Below are 7,104 nucleotides of genomic sequence, written 5' to 3'. Positions count from 1 at the left end.
GGACAGTCTCATGAAGAGGATGCTCAGGGTTCTCCATAATGTTCTTCATTTTATGAAGAATCTGTCTTTCCACAATGATCTCCAGAGGTTCCAGAGGAGTCCCCAGAACAGAACCAGCCTTCTTTATCAGCTTGTTGAGTTTTTTTAAGTCCCTGGCTCTGATGCTGCTTCCCCAGCAGATGATGGCAGAAGAGATCAGACTCTCCACAACAGACTTATAGAAGATATGCAGCATCTTGCTGCAAACACCAAAGGACCTAAGCTTCCTCAAGAAGTACAGTCTGCTCTGTCCCTTCTTGTAGATGGCTTCACAGTTGCATCTCCACTCTAGTCTGTTGTCCAGGTGAACACCGAGGTATTTATACTCCTCCTCCACCTCCACTTCTTCTCCCATGATGGAAATAGTTTTTGACTTATTCCTGTTTCTCTTAAAATCTACAATCATCTACTTTGTTTTAGTCACGTTCAAAATGAGATGATTGTTTCCACACCATGCCACAAAGCGGTCCACCACCTTCCTGTACTCAGCTTCTTCTCCATCTCTGATCCACCAACGACTGCAGAATCATCCGAGTATTTCTGCAGATGACAGGAGTCTGTCTTGTACTGGAAGTCTGAGGTGTACAGAGTGAAAAGGAATGGTGAGAGTACCGTCCCCTGTGGTGCTCCTGTGCTGCTGACTACCTGGTTAGACTCACAACCCTTCAGTCTCACAAGCTGTGGTCTGTTTGTCAGGTAGTCTTTGATCCAGGAGATTGTTGAGGCCTCCACCTGAGTCTTCTGGAGTTTCTGACAAAGCAAATCAGGTTGGATTGTATTAAATGTTCTGGAGAAATCAAAGAACATGATCCTCACAGAGCTGCTGACTTTGTCCAGATGACAGTGGATTTGTTGAAGCAGGTGTATGAAGGCATCTTCAACTCCAACTCCACAGTGATAAGCAAACTGAAGGGGGTCCTGATGGTTTACTGTTTGCTTACTCAGGTGGGCCAACAGGAGTCTCTCTAGGACCTTCATGATGTGAGATGTCAGGGCAACAGGTCCATAGTCATTGAGGACTGATGGGTGAGTTTTCTTTGGTACCGGAACAAGACAGGAGGTCTTCCACAACACCGGAACCTTCTTCTGGGCCAGGCTAAGGTTGAAGAGGTGCTGCAGAATCCCACAGAGCTGCTCTGCACAGGCCTTCAGGACTCTAGGGCTGACATGATCTGGACCTGCAGCCTTATTCCTATTCAGTCTCTCCAGTTGTCTCTTCACCTGACTTCTTGAGACACACAGGTGGAAGGAGGAAGCAAAGTAAGCATCAGCATCTTCTGATATGGTTGAAGTCAAACATGTAGAAGCGGAAGGGTCTAGGGCTGAGGTGGAAGATAAAAAATGTGAGGTGTTACTGGACAGCTGTGGGTCCTGTGGGTCAAAGGAAGGTGGAATGTCTGTTTGGCTGTGAGCAGGAGAGGAGGATGCTGAGCTTGTTTCTGAACTGAACCTATTGAAGAATGTGTTCAGTTCATTGGTTCTGTCCAGACCTCCATCGGTCGGATCATCCTTCTGCTTGAAGCCTGTGATCTTCTTCATCCCTGTCCACAGATCTCTGATATTGTTTTGCTGGAGCTTGCTCTCCAGCTTCTTCTTGTACACCTCCTTGCTGTCTCTTATCTTGACTTTAAGTTGCTTCTGTATAATCCTCAATAATTCTCTGTCTCCCTCTCTGAAGGCTTTTTTTTTCTTGTTAAGCAGGTCCTTCAGGTCGCTGGTGATCCAAGGTTTGTTATTGGGGAAGCATCTCACGGTTCTGGTGGGGATGATGTTATCCACACAGAAGTTTATATAGTCGATTACACACTCAGTCATGGCATTTATGTCCTCTCCATGTGGCTGGCACAGTGTGTCCCAGTCTGTAGCCTCAAAGCAACCTTGCAGAGCTTCTTCAGCTTCCTGTGACCATTTTCTCACAGTCCTCTTTATTACAGGTTGCCTCTGAACAAGGGGCTTATATTTCGAGCAGAAAACAAGATTGTGATCTGATTTGCCTAGAGGAGGTCTTGCTGTAGAGATGTATGAGACCTTGACATTTGCATAAAACAAATCCAATGTTTTGTTTTCTCTGGTAGAGCAGCTGACAAACTGTTGAAACGTTGGAAGTGTAGCAGAGAGTGAAGCATGGTTAAAATGACCAGAAATTGCCACAAAAGCATTGGGGTTTTGTGTCTGTAGCTTAGCAACAACTGAGCTGATGGCATCACATGCAGTGTCAGCAACAGCGGAAGGTGGAACGTAAACTGTTGCCAAAATAACACTGGTGAACTCTGGGTAAATAATATGGACGAAAACTTACTGCCAACAGTTCAATATCTGGACTGCAGAGATGACACTTCACAGTTACATGTCCTGGATTACACCATCATGCATTTATTTCTGTATCATTTTCTATAAATCAGGTCCTAAAGCTTTTTTATGGATTATATTCTATCATGATTAAATTCAAATGTAAATTTATTTTATAAGTTATATTTGACCTTTACATCTTTTGGGTCTTAATTTATGAAGTTATTTAATTTTTAATCATGTACTTATTCTGAATATTGATCCATCAATCCATCCATCCATTGTCTTCCACTTATCCGGGGTCGGGTCGCGGGGGCAGCAGCCTAAGCAGAGAGACCTAGACTTCCCTCTCCCCAGCCACTTGGACCAGCTCGTCCGGTCCGGGGGAATCCCAAGGCGTTCCCAGGCCAGCCGAGAAACATAGTCCCTCCAGTGTGTCCTGGGTCTTCCTCTGGGCCTCCTCCCGGTGAGAAGAGATCATGAGTCCCGGAACACCTCAGCAGGGAGGCATCCAGGAGGCATCCTAACCAGATGCCCGAGCCACCTCAACTGGCTCCTCTCGATGTGGAGAAGCAGCGGCTGTACTCTGAGTCCCTCCCGGATGGCCGAGCTCCTCACCCTATCTCTAATGGAGAGCCCAGACATCCTGCGGAGGAAACTCATTTCAGCTTCTTGTATCCGTGATCTCGTTCTTTTGGTCATGAACCAAAGCTTATGACCCTATGAGGGGAGGAACGCAGAACGACCAGTAAATCGAGAGCTTCGCTCTGTGACTGAGCTGTCTCTTCACCACGACAGACCGGTACAGTGTCCGCATCACTGCTGACGCAGCACCGATCCATCTGTCGATCTCCCGCTCCATACTCGAACTTCTCCACTTGAGGCAGGCTCCAGTGAGAACTGTAGATCACAAACTGATGAAGCCAATAGGACCACGTCATCCGCAAAAAGCAGAGACGCAATCCTACAGCCACCAAAATGGATCCCCTCAACACCTTGGTTGCGCCTAGAAATTCTGTCCATAAAAGTTATGAACGGAATCGGTGACATAGGGCAACCTTGGCAGAGTCCAGCCCAATGGAAACGAGTCCGACTTACTGCCGGCAATGTGGACCAAGCTCTGACACCGGTCATACGAGGACCTAACACCCAGTATCAAAGGGCCTGGTACTCCGGCCTCCGACCCACAATGTCTCGCGTTGAGGTCAGCAGCACACCCTCCCCACTGTAAACAGTGAAACAGTGTTGTTGGTGGTCTACCCCCCCGAGGAATTGCCTCGAAGTTGTACGGAAGTTGTTTTCAATTGCCTCTCCGAACTCCCCCCACTAGTTTTTGCCTCAGCAACCACCCGAGCTGCATGCCGCTTGGACTGCAGGTACCCATCAGCTGCTTCCGGAGTACCACAGGCCAAAAAGACCCGCAGCATCGCTTACCGGGATGTCCACCAGCGGGTTCAAGGATTGCCGCCGTGACAGGCGCCAACAACCTTGCGACTCCAGCTCCGGTAAGCCACCTTGGCAATGGAGATGCGGAACATAGCCCACTCGGACTCAATGTCCTCCACCTCCCCCGGAACGTGTTTGAAGCTCTCCCGGAGGTGGGAGTTGAAGCTCCGCCTCACGGGACACTCTGCCAGGCGTTCCCAGCAGACCCTCAAGATTTGTTTGGGTCTGCCAGGTCTGATCGGCATCTTCCACCACCACCCGAGTGTTCAAGACATGCGGCCGCAGATCAGATGACACGACAACAGTCGATCATAGAACTGCGGCCTAGGGTGTCCTGGTGCCAAGAGCACATATGGATATCTTTATGCTTGAACATTGTGTTAGTTATGGACAACCCATGATGAGCACAGAAGTCCAATAACAAAACACCACTCGGGTTCAGAACGGGAGGGCCATTCCTCCCAGCCACGCCCCTCCAGGTGTCAATTTCATTGCCAACGTAAGCGTTGAAGTCCCCGAGCAGAACAAGGGAGTCCCCCAAAGGGGGGCTCTCCAACACCTCCTCCAAGGACTCCAAACAGGGTGGGTAGTCTGAACTGTTGTTTCGTACATAAGCACAAACAGTCATCTCACCTTATTCTGAATAATTATATTTATTTTATATTTCTTAAACTAATTTAACTGTGAATTATGTCATCCTTATATAATCACCCTCTGAATTATATTTTTATAGATGTTTATTTGGCTTTAAATTTGAATTGTTATTTATTAATTGATTGATTTATTCATAAGAATGTCATTAAAACTTGGCAAATATAAAAGCATGTGGAAACAAACAGAACAAAATTTAAAGAGCAAATAGAGAAACTTTCATCTGTGAATAAAAGAAAAATCAATTTTGACAATAAATGTAATAATAGAATTACTAATTAATTAAAAAAACAAATAAATAAAAGTTACAGAAATGAAAATGTGACTACAAAATAATTGGAGGGTTGGACAGAAAAATGAAATATACGAATTATGCCTGAAACCTGAGGAGCAGGTAAATAAACTGGGGTTTGAACACTGAGATAAATAACTAAATATTCATCTTATATGGCAGCTCCGGTTCTTCATTGTCTCTCAGCTGCTCTCTGTGTTAAATTACTCTTAATTATTCATGTTCAAATAGTTAAACATAGAAGTGAATCTATTGGACCCGGGACCAGCCCAAGAGTACCTGGCCGAAGTATGACTGGACTTTATTACATTCATCCATGTTGTGTATAAATAATAATAATTAATAATAAAAGCACGGACCATATGAAAGGAACCCTGCTCAGGGCCTCATTCAGCCTTGTGCCGCCTCAGGCCAGACCCTGATGGACCTTCAGATGGACCTTCAGATGGACCTTCAGATGGACCTTCAGATGGACCTTCAGCTCTTCTCAGTGTCTCGGAGATAAATCAGAAACCTGAGCAAGAAACTAAAAACGAGGAAACTCTGCAGATTGTTACGTTTTGTTTCAGTGAAGCGTTTTTATGAATGACATCATCTTCACCAAGAAGTTTCTACAAGGAGGTGACGTCATGTCACACTGGAGCTTCATAAATGCACGACGCCGGGTCACGTGACACCAGCTGGGATTATTATTGATAATGATGAGAATATTAATGGTTTTATTGATGTAGACGTCTGTGTGTTTGCGTCCTGTTGGACGTGCTATTGGATTTAAATGAAGCTGCACAGGCTGTTGAGACCGGAAGTCTGATCGCCTTCACAATAAGAGCACATGTAAAGTCTCCTGCTTAATGCACCTGCTGCAGTGAAACACAACAAAGATCTAAACGTCTCCTGTTTTCGTTTCTCTGTGTTTTATCTTTGAACAAAAACCAAACCCAGAAAAAAATGGAAATTTAAGTTTAACTCATTTGGTCTGCAGGTTTGAAGAAATTTAAAAACATATGTAGAACAAGGAGCTTTTATGATCAATAACAAATACAAGTATATAAATGTTTCTATACAAATAATTACTATACTAACAAACGGAGTAAAAAAAAAACTATCAAAATTATTGAGATGTACACAATACTGTAGGATTCAAATTTTTTGTTCTTTAATTCAGCGATACGGTTTCTAATTATTTGAATGTCCAGTTAGTTGGAATGAGCGCCCCCTGCTGTGTGCACCTGAGGGTGGCTGATGAAGCTGAGGTTCTGAGTCCGATTCTGTGTTTTAAGCATTGGTTGAACTTTGGTTGAGACATCTTACATATTTAGACCGTTCAGACCTCAGCTGATTAAATTCTATTTATATCTATTCTATACAATAAAAACACAGATTCTCCAAAAGACAACTGGACAATAACAAAATGTTTTTCTGTTTGCAAAAAACAGTAAAAGCAAACTTTCAGTTCTCTCTGGGCATCGCCTTAGACTGGGTTAATGTGAAAAGCATCATATTTATACAGGTCGAAACTATAACTATTTTCCTTACCTATTATCTGTTAATATGGATGCTTTTAACAGAGTTTATGATAAAAATGTTTCTTGACACAGAGCGGACTGCATCAGGGGGGCAGTTTGGGAGCTTGCGTTTGCTTGTGTCCCATGCAAAAATAAACCCCCTGTTTAGTCAACCAAGATCAACATTGGTACGCCCCTGCAAACCCACAACCTGCCCAGTCCAGGAGAAACCCCATCCATGCATATTCTGTCTTTGAGAAACATCATCATGTCATCACTGGGATTATCTGGCTACAGTTAAGTCTAAAACTATTCATACCACTGAGAGATTTCATTTTAAAGTCATATTTTATATTTGCCAATATGTTTTCTTCTGACTAGAAGCAATGGTACTGCTCTGGAGCCAGAGTACTGATTTGAATCTGAGAGACAATCTGTGGAGGTTGCTGCAGATTAGGGTGATGGCAAGGAGACCTTTCAACCTTAAAGACTTGGAGCTCAGCACCACGAAATATTAGTGGAAACATGCAATAAGCTGCTCAGCAGAAGAAGGGCTTGATTCCTGTAATGCAGTTTTTACGTTGGCTTTTGAGAAGAGTAGAAATTATTTTCAACATGCCATTTTTTAAATAAAATTTAAATGAAAACCTAAATTATTTTGGTCAGAAATGCTCCCCCTTTTAAATTGTTTAATTATTTGGATCGATGCTTTTTCCGTTTTCTGTCACAAAAACAAACTTCTTTGGTTGATTGTAAAAAATTTAAAATCAAAATCTGCCAGGGTTATGAATAATTGTGGACTTTACTGCATAGCGGCACAAGGGGTCTTTTAATTTGAAGGCTATGGTGGTGCTCTTCCTGTGTCGTAGCCGCTAACGCGGT

Source organism: Girardinichthys multiradiatus, chromosome 15 (assembly GCF_021462225.1).
Source record: "Girardinichthys multiradiatus isolate DD_20200921_A chromosome 15, DD_fGirMul_XY1, whole genome shotgun sequence".
Lineage (NCBI taxonomy): Eukaryota > Metazoa > Chordata > Actinopteri > Cyprinodontiformes > Goodeidae > Girardinichthys > Girardinichthys multiradiatus.
The sequence above is the reverse complement of the archived record's forward strand: the minus strand, read 5'-3'. Positions refer to the sequence as shown.